Genomic DNA, 10,916 nt, shown 5'->3' on the forward strand with positions numbered 1-10,916 from the left:
TTTTGAAGCTGGGGCCCGGTTTCGTGGCTTCGCTCCTCTGCTCTGCGCCGGGGGAGAGAAAGGACGCGACCAGGAGGAAGATACCTGTGGGCCAGACGGGGACCTGGAACGCGGGGGAGGAGGCGGAGGGGGAAGGGGGGAGGTTACGGGAGAGGGTGGCTTCTGGCTCATTGGGTAGACGTACAAATTCGTCGCGACGTATCCGTGGATTACGTGAGGGCCCCGCACCTTTGGGTCCCCGAACTTCTTCGGTGCCACTTCTCCACGGGGCCCAGCGCGACCAGGGAACGCCGCGCCGCGGAGAGAGGGAACAGGGTCCCCCAGGTCTTATCTTCGACATCGGTCCCGAGCTTCCTTCTTAACGGGTGACCGGACACGAGCTACGCGCGTACGCGACGCGTCTCCCCCGACCGCCCATCCCCCCTTCATCCCCCATTGCTGCTAAGGCACGGTGGGCGCCGAGGTTAGTTTCACCGCAGACCCCGTTCCAGCGTCCTCGGGTGACTCGGTTACGCGAACCTTATCGAGGAGATAAGATAACGCGTCGATTGGTACTGTCAATGGTAAAGTTAAGCGTACCGGCCACCTGCCGCTCCTGGGTAGGTATATTCCGCGACGGCATCCTCCGTGGAAACGATTTCCTAATAGACTCTCGGTTAGTGTTCCTTCTCGAGAATAGCTTCTCGAGAATTTCTCGAGATATTTTATAATTGCTTATTTCTTATTTCTCGAGAAATACTATAATTTCTCGAGAAACTTAAGTCTAGGGAAAATATTATAAATCTCATTTATTTTCGTAAATGAATGTATTACTAGTTAACCGTGAACGTACAAACACATCTACAATTTACAATACATTTTATTAATAACATTAGAACCTATATGAATTCAAATAGAGAATCACAGCACAGAAGATTCGATATTATTAACTGCTGAAGGTGCTTTTAAATTCTTATTTAGAAATTTAGAAAAATTGTGTACTGAATTAAGTACCTAATGAGTTTCTTGTGGCTAGGGGTTGAAACGGTTTCGAGAATACCTGTTTCAAACTGTTACATATCGGTTCTGACTGAAACAGTTATGAAGAACCGATATTCTAAATAACTGTTATAAGGAACCGAAATTTCTGGCTATATCGATTTCGGTTACGGTTCTGTAGAACCGATATAATATCGGTTCTGTAAAACCGGAATCGAAACCGATATAGGCCAGAACCGTTTTCACTCGTAACTGTTTCAAGATGACTTCGGTTCTCGTAACTGTTTCGAGATCCGAAACCGATATCACAACTGTTTTCAACCCCTGCTTGTGGCTATTAAAGAAGAAATATAGAGAAGAACAGATAAGACTATTGTATCCCGTATAAAATTTTTGCACGATCCAGAAATTCTTCCAAAAGAGTCAAAAAACGTAATTTTTCATTTAACAGCCAAGATAGATATATATAAAACGTGAAAATATAACAGCAACAGATTTTGCCACAAAAAAAGAAATAGATTCTTTGACGCTACATTAGACGCATCGTGCTATTTAAAAATAATTTTTAAAACCAAACAGTAATGTTTCGCTTTGTGCAAATTTTGTATTAAATAAATAAATTTACCAATCATATTTAATATCTATTTTATCATTTACACAAGTTTTGTATAAATTAGACAGAGATAATCAAATAGCAAAAGTTTACTTGTGTGTTTGACAAATATTATCAACATTATTCCAAAAACATAATTTTTATTTTAAAATATGATCTCATTTCTGATTTCCCGAGGAACAAAAAACATGGAGAAATCAGGAACACTACTCTCGATAGAAAAGGCTGGGGGTGTTTTCCCGATTCGAAGGAGATCGATACCATCGGCTCCACCTATACATCCTCCATCCCCGAAATCACAGGTACGATTGGATTGCCCGCAGCTCATCGGAAAATTCTAATGTAAGAGATGGTCGAAGGGGGGGGGGTGGTTGGCCGACGGAGAGGGTGAGCAGGGGGCAGCAGGGAGAGGAAGAGAGAAAGGAGAGCACGGAGCTCGTGTTTCCGGCCGGGTGAACAACAATGCCCGCAGACAAATGAGCATCCCGCCTCCATTGTTCGCTTCATCGGCACGGCGCAGCCTCTCCCCTTGGTACCCACCCCGGTCCCGCTTTACGCCCCCCTCCCACCCCTCTGGGCGCCGTGATCGTAGGCCCCACGTCGTCGTCGTCCGCGTCCTCGTCGTCGGCGTCGAACCCTCGAACACCCGGCTGGGGGGTCCTCGATCAACCTGATGCGGGCCAACACCGATTAAACATCTCTGCTTCGTCGAATCTCCGTCAACGGGCACCCCCTCCAAACCCCTTGCCCCCTCCCTCCGCGCTGCCCCGGCTCGCTGGTGCCGGGCTGTTCTTTTGTCTCCTCGCGGTAAGATCCTACCGCGTCTTCTCCCTCTATTTTTACCCTCATTGTCTCCACCGTGCTCGCTCGATGAAAATAACGTATATATGCGTCGACGTCCGCTCGGGTAGCTCGTCGATTCTTCCCTTTTTCCCTTGTCCTCTCCGTCCTCTCGCTTCCTTTTTCACTCCCGCTACATTCGCCCGTCTCGCTCCACCTCGCCCCGAATCGTGATCGTTTATTTGGCGCTCGATGCCAGGAGGGGTTCGACGTTGCAAATTTCGTGTACGAATGCATCGACGCGGGGGCGTCGGGGGGATCGATGGTTGTGGATCTATGTACTTAGTCCCGCGGGGTTGCTGACGATTGAGTATTACGATGCTGGTTTTTTTTTCAGAGGAGAGTTTGCATTCGATGGGCACACATGTGTCTTCTTCGATTAATCATAGCAGCGGCTCTATTTGGTATTAAATAAGGCAAACGGGAGATGAGACTGTAGCTCGCTTCGACGAAGAAAGGAGCTTTGAATTTTAAAGGAAATACAGTCGGAGTTTCGAAGAAGAGGTAAGGGATTCTTGGAAATACCGCGCCGAGGGAAATAGCGGTATCATTTTCGCCCGCCAGATATATTTCCATTGTTTAAATAAGGTTTACCAGCGTGTGCCGTTACACGCCGTCGGAGGTAAATCATACACGAAATTTATCGAATCATCGGAGCATTTTCGATCTCGTATTGTTATACGACTGGTATTACGATGTTAGCCAAACTGTATCGCGGTTAATCGACATTATTAACGCGATTTTACTTTATTTACCCACCGCCGTGTTTTACAGTACCGCCGGTCGACCGACATCCCGTAAACCTAACGAACTCGCAATAACGCGCAATTTCATCGGGATACATGATTTTCATCTTTCAATTTCGCCTAACCGTAACATAATAATAGAGGCTGTTTCGAAACATCAGTTAATCGTCCACGCAGTCGCTCATTCCCATTCGATGGCCAGTAATCGTTCCATAATGATCGTTCACCCTTCCACTTCCGCTTTTTATCGATCCCCTTTTCCCATTTCCTCCAACATTCTATCACAACGCGAAACCAATGCCTCCTACGCAAAATTTCCATTCGTAATCTTCCCCGTTGACCCATTTTCAACCCCTTCGCGATTCTCTGTGTATCTCCAAGGCTGAACAACTTGGCACCCAAATCCACGCGAATTTTTTCTCTCCTATGAGACCAGTACCTGCCAAAGAAACTCTCTTTCCGCGGTCTTCCCCGTCGCCCCGTTTTCAACCCATTCACAAAACTCTGTGTATCTCCGAAGTCAAACAACTTAGGGCCCGAGTCCACACGAACCTTTCCTCTCGTTTTGGGTGGCCCTGCAACCTCCCAGGGTTTGCTACGTTAAAACCGGAAGTAGCCTGCGCACAGGTACCCGCGGATTGCATCTGGCCGCGTTCATGAAGCCCAGCGTTGCACGGCCACTTAAAGTGTGCGTTTTAGGATGCGCAGTGGGCTGTTAATAAAATGGTAACGCGAGAGACTCTGGAGGACCAGATGTCGTGCAAGGATCCAGCATCCTCTGGTTCCATTCATGGCTCCCGTGGCGGAGCACCTTGCTCGGGCCCGAACAGCGTCGACCTCCTGCACCACAGAAATTCGATACTGCTCGGTACCTCGGGACACCGTGCGTTATATTCCTACTCGTCTGTATTCCGACTTGTTCCAATTTCCAATTCCACCGAGCAGCCAGAAGCTATCCGAGTCCCTCCCCAGCAGCAGCTATCATCGATATCTCCCAACAAAATTTCCGTATCTACGCGAATGTCTGCATTTATATTAGCGACGGGAAGCAATGTACACTACCGCGCTTAGGGTGACCGAATCCGTCGATGGTTTGGATAGCGACGATTGGAGAAAGCGGTTCTGTTGACGGGTGAGATATTCAGCATCCCTGATTAAATGGAATTTAACATCCTTTTTCTTGTAAAGAAATCTGAAAGGTGCGGTGCGAGATCATGGATGAAGACTTCTTTCGGTCTAGTTGTGGATGGCTTTTTGTTTGATCGTCACTCTTTCCTCGAAGGCCTCTATGTCGTTCAATAGATCTTGGTACGGCTGTTCCACCGTGTCGGCGAATTCTGTGGATCTGAATAAAATGGGCCAGGTAATGGAGCTGAATTTTAATTAGGATCGCGTTTCTTCCATTTACTTGTAATTCACTTCCGCGTGGCAGACCTTGCACGCTTCACCTGCCGCAAGTGCCACTTTGTCCAAGCCGCGTTGCTGAAAGACTTTTAATTGGTCGTGCCACATCCTTCTGTGTGGCTTTGGAGCTGAGTGATCGGCATGCTCCACTTTCGATGATTTCTTTCCTATGTTCGAGTTTCGACAGTTAAATTAGATTGGATATATTTGAGGTTATGTTTGGAGGTAAGTATGTTAGGTGCTACGATTTTATTAATGGTTATCTTTGGTACCCTAATTTCCTTATAATATTATTCGGAATATCATTATTCGACAAATACAGCTTAAAATTGGTTCAGGTGATTATTACTTGATTTTATTCCGTGAGGTTTTAAAGGTTTAGTGGAATCTATGAAAGCCCAGAATTCTTTCACTTTAGCACGCTGACTTGAACCAAGCTGCTTATTAAAAGCCAGTTCCATGCAAACTTTATCAATTTGCGCCATGATATTCAAGTATAATACCGCCAATTAAATCAAATACAAAAAGCGTCACTTCCGTTGGCGAAAAGTCACTAGATGAAGGGGAATACGTATGAATCGGCCGTCTAGAGATGTTACTATCGCAACGCCGTCGATAATGTAACATTCTACCACCTATGTAGGTAAAACTAAATTCCCGTCATATCTAATTCCAATTTTAACCGCTAGTAGGATTGCCTCAGACTTCCGCTCCGAATCGATAACGCAACACCATGATGTTTAAAGCAGGGCTTGAAACCGTTATTATAAAGATTTCGGTTCTCGAAAGAGTTATTCACAACCTTTATTCGGAATAACCGTTATAAAGAACCTAAATGTCAGACTATATAATTATAAGTTACGGTTCCTATATAGCTCTATAACTTTTATTTTTTAGGTTCTATAACTTTTATTTTTTAGGTTCTATATAAGTTACAAAGCGGTTATAGAACAGATTCTTGTAACGATTGTACAGAATTTTACAGTAAATGAAATCACAACATATTACAAATGTGTACATAATATATATTTGCTGACTTATTTATAATAATTTTTATACAATTTGGTTACACACAGTAATCTATAGTTGGAATATGTTGTGATTTCATTTACAAATTTCATGTAAAATTCTGTACAGTCGTTACAAGAATTGGTTCTATAACCGCTTTGTAACTTATATAGAACCTAAAGAATAAAAGTTACAGAGCAATATAGGAACCGTAACTTATACTTACATAGTCTGATATTTAGGTTCTTTATAACGGTTATTCCGAATAAAGGTTCTTCATAACTCTTTCAGTCAGGACCTTTATATAACAGTTTGAAACAGTTATTTCGAAACCTATTCAAGCCCTGGTTTAAAGACGACATCCCCGTCAAGCTTCTTTCCTTGGTTAGGAACCGAGTACGATTTCACTCATGTTACAGATTTTGGTGGATGAATTTATGGGGGTAGACACGTCACATGACCTGGCAGATTCGGCAGGTCGGTATTACAGCATTTTTTTCTGCACAGAAATGGTAATACCGATAGATCGACGATTACCCGGTGAACGCGAGAGGGAGCTGTATGCTATTTCTGTATTCTATTCTGAATAAGAAAATAAATTCTCAGCTGTTCCGTTATACTTATAAAAATTTAAACGGAAAGTTGGCTGGTATTGTAAACGTAGAAAATTCATTGTACATTTTAATTACTTGAAATGTGCTTATGCTACAATATTCTACGTTAGCAGTAAGGAATTCTAAGTGAAAAGGGAAAATAGATGAGGGAATGTCCCCAGAAAATGAAATTTGTTAGGTTAGACATTTTTTTAGTAGCAAAGCACCGAAACAGAACATGAAATCAGAGGCATTTATGTTATCAGGGCTCATATTAGAGAATTGTTTCAGATTTTTAAATTAAAAAACCAAGCTGTGAAAAATAAAAAACTACGAAAAAATGCTGAAAAATGCCGATTGTGTATCGAAGCAGGCTTGGCACTATAATTATATTTTTACTGTAAGTACGTATGATTGTTACTATTGTCTTGAATTTTTTTCAGATTTTTCAATTAGTTGCGCCGCAGTTAAAAAAATTAAAAACCGATTTTTTCGTAGTTTTTTATTTTTCACAGCTTGGTTTTTCAATTTAAAAATCTGAAACAATTCTCTAATATGTGCCCCGATAACAGAAATGCCTCTGATTTTTTTCAAAATTTTTCATCCCCTAGAATAGGAAAAATTCGGCAAAAACCTGATTTTCTATTTTTGCCACCTCTTTCGACGGCATGTTCTCCTGTTACAAAGCCCAATTTTGTGCATTCTGAAAATTTTTGCCAGATTTTGGCCCAGGTATCAGGAGAACATGAAGCGACGAGAGGTATTCTGAATTTCAGCTTCGAAGGCATCCTCGATTCTCTCTCCGAAGACGTTACTTAGTGCCACCTCTTTCGACATCATGTTCTCCTAGTACAAAGCCCAATTTTGTGCATTCTGAAAATTTTTGCCAGATTTTGGCCCAGGTATCAGGAGAACATGAAGCGAAGAGAGGTATTCTGAATTTCAGCTTCGAAGGCATCCTCAATTCTCTCTCCGAAGACGTTACTTAGTGCCACCTCTTTCGACATCATGTTCTCCTAGTACAAAGCCCAATTTTGTGCATTCTGAAAATTTTTGCCAGATTTTGGCCCAGGTATCAGGAGAACATGAAGCGAAAAGAGGTATTCTGAATTTCAGCTTCGAAGGCATCCTCGATTCTCTCTCCGAAGACGTTACTTAGTGCCACCTCTTTCGACATCATGTTCTCCTAGTACAAAGCCCAATTTTGTGCATTCTGAAAATTTTTGCCAGATTTTGGCCCAGGTATCAGGAGAACATGAAGTGGAAAGAGGTATACTAAAGGGTATAGCCGGTTAAGATGGTCAAATGTGCCCTTGAACCGAATTCGACTCACGATGAATCATTCGAAAGCTTATTAAAAAAGAAACGTTTGTGGCAATTTTCAACTTCGTATCTCCACCCGGAGGGTAGTAAAGGGCAAAAATAGGAAATCAGGTTTTTGCCGAATTTCTCCTATACTAGGGGATGAAAAATTTTGAAAAAAATCAGAGACATTTCTGTTATCGGGGCACATATTAGAGAATTGTTTCAGATTTTTAAATTGAAAAACCAAGCTGTCAAAAATAAAAAACTACGAAAAAATGCTGAAAAATGCCGATTGTGTATCGAAGCAGGCTTGGCACTATAATTATATTTTTACTGTAAGTACGTATGATTGTTACTATTGTCTTGAATTTTTTTCAGATTTTTCAATTAGTTGCGCCGCAGTTAAAAAAATTAAAAACCGATTTTTTCGTAGTTTTTTATTTTTCACAGCTTGGTTTTTCAATTTAAAAATCTGAAACAATTCTCTAATATGTGCCCCGATAACAGAAATGCCTCTGATTTTTTTCAAAATTTTTCATCCCCTAGAATAGGAAAAATTCGGCAAAAACCTGATTTTCTATTTTTGCCACCTCTTTCGACGGCATGTTCTCCTGTTACAAAGCCCAATTTTGTGCATTCTGAAAATTTTTGCCAGATTTTGGCCCAGGTATCAGGAGAACATGAAGCGAAGAGAGGTATTCTGAATTTCAGCTTCGAAGGCATCCTCGATTCTCTCTCCGAAGACGTTACTTAGTGCCACCTCTTTCGACATCATGTTCTCCTAGTACAAAGCCCAATTTTGTGCATTCTGAAAATTTTTGCCAGATTTTGGCCCAGGTATCAGGAGAACATGAAGCGAAGAGAGGTATTCTGAATTTCAGCTTCGAAGGCATCCTCGATTCTCTCTCCGAAGACGTTACTTAGTGCCACCTCTTACGACATCATGTTCTCCTAGTACAAAGCCCAATTTTGTGCATTCTGAAAATTTTTGCCAGATTTTGGCCCAGGTATCAGGAGAACATGAAGCGAAGAGAGGTATTCTGAATTTCAGCTTCGAAGGCATCCTCGATTCTCTCTCCGAAGACGTTACTTAGTGCCATCTCTTTCGACATCATGTTCTCCTGTTACAAACCTCAATTTTGTGCATTCTGAAAATTCTCGCCAGATTTTGGCCAATATATCAGGAGAACATGAAGTGGAAAGAGGTATACTAAATTTCAGCTTCAAAGGCATCCCCTTAAAGTTGTAAATAAGAGGCGCAGGCCTTTCAAGAGGCGTTGGAAAATTCTGTGTCTCTTCGTTAAACAGTCACTGTCTCGAAACATCTGCGCCACTTCTCGCTGGCAGTCCTCCCGAGTAGGCGCCATCTCGTATCTACTACCTCAACTAAATTTGTCACGTGACTTACTATGTATTATCGCCAATATGGCGGAACTCTGATTTGGGAATGTAGTCACGATTTTTCGTTTTTCGTTCTTATATGAGCAGATTTTGGCCTGGAAGATGTCTCATTCGAAAGAAGAAGATTCAATGCGGAGCGCTCTGCTCACCGTTTGAGTCAGAAAACTCTTTTAGTGACCTAAAAATGCGTGGATTCTGCGGGTATATTTTGTCGACTTTTGCTTTACTTTGGACACTGATATTATTACATATCAACACAATCTCGTTGAACCATGAGCAGAGCGCTCTGCATTGAACCTTCCTCTTTCGAATGAGACCTCGCCCAGCCCCAAACCTGCTCATATAAGGACGAAAATCGAAAAATCCCGAACCCATGTTTCGGGCCAGATTGTGTCGGTATACAGCGCGCTGCATTACCCGTGTCTTTATGTGATTCTCAAAACCACCGCTCCTAAACGTAGAGGGTGCAATAAAACCCGAGGTTTTTCACGAAGTCGTTATTTCAGATCGCGTAACACGGTTTTACACGTGTTGAATTCTAATTCCTACCACGCGTAGCGTTGCAATCTGTTTCGGGACTTCGCCGGTAACGTTGCATGTGACACTAAAATGGTAAGGGGTCCTAGGACCCCACAAACCGGTGACAGAAATTGCATTGGCTGATGGATCTATCCTATACCTCGTCTGTGATGACACAAACTCCCATAAGATGATAGGCCCAGCCTATATATACTTCGTCGATGCAGTTTTCCAATTGTCCCTTTACCAGCAGAAGGGTAGTTTGATCCCTAATTGCTCTGTGATCTTATTCCATTCTTTACCGCTAATGTGGAAAGCGACTCCAATATGATTCTTTGGGCTCGCGAGTCCTCGAATCGAGCGAGCTAAAATTTGCATTATGTACATACGTATAGGTCTCTGCCATATCTCGTCCGCTGTAATAAATGCGCGAGCCCAGTGTCGGGGGATCGCTGAAGTGAAGGGAAAAGAGAGGACGGGAAACACACGTCGATAAAACTCAGGTGAACGCCGCACCGGTGAACGTACGGTACGTCGTACCCCCGTTTCGGAGCCGAGTAGTTAGTCCCTCTCTCCTTGCAACCAGTCAGGGACGGACCGAGAACGGCCGTCTCCGAATGATTTCTTGAGCCAGCAGGTACGTTGGGTGCCTGCTAATTAGGTCCCGGCATAACGGGTCTTTTAAAAAATTCATTTTCTTGACACAGTACCTTCGGGAACCAATGACCTGTAACGTTCCATCACTACCGACTGCGCATTCAACATATTAACGTAGTGGTACATATCTATGGCCACACGTTGTCTATGCTACGGTGTAGACAATTAAATCGCAACTATTTACTGGGAGGAGGATTCCGATGACTCTGATGACTGTTGAAAGACACGAAGCCTTTGGATTTATTTTCCAGTAAATTCCACTGACTGTTAAAAAATAATCTTTGCATACGAAGACGTTTTACAGTAACGAATCGTAACCTCTTGAGGCATGCCCACCGGACATTCGCAAGTGTCCCCGTGCACTTCACCTTGATATTTGATAGTTTCTTCTTGAGTTTCACCTTGACTCGGGAGACGGTGTTTCGGTGTATCCCTGCTTACGCTATCCCCGATTCGCGGAGTAAAAGTTAAACTTGCAGCCCGACATTAACGCACCTATGCAGAATCGAACTCTCGAGGCGTGGCGTGTCAAACATTCCTTGTATCATTCTCCAGCGTTCGCTTCAATATCTCCATTTGCAGCACGAGAATTTCGCGTCCGTCAGCTACGCATTCCCTCGTGCGGCGATGTACACTCGCCTGCGTAGATAAACGAAAGAGGAGGTCGGGACGAAATTGCGGGGGGAACGAGCCTGCGTTCGTACGCACTTGCGCGAGAAATAACGAACGATAGTAAAATTTGCGTGTTTGCCCGTGAAGATTCCGTGGCAACCGCATGGCGCTGCAATTACGATCGACCGTCACCTATCCTGCCTGGCGAGCAGGCTTACTGTAAACAATATTATCAGCTCG

The sequence above is a fragment of the Andrena cerasifolii genome, chromosome 4 (genome assembly GCF_050908995.1).
Source record: "Andrena cerasifolii isolate SP2316 chromosome 4, iyAndCera1_principal, whole genome shotgun sequence".
NCBI classification, from domain to species: Eukaryota; Metazoa; Arthropoda; class Insecta; order Hymenoptera; family Andrenidae; genus Andrena; species Andrena cerasifolii.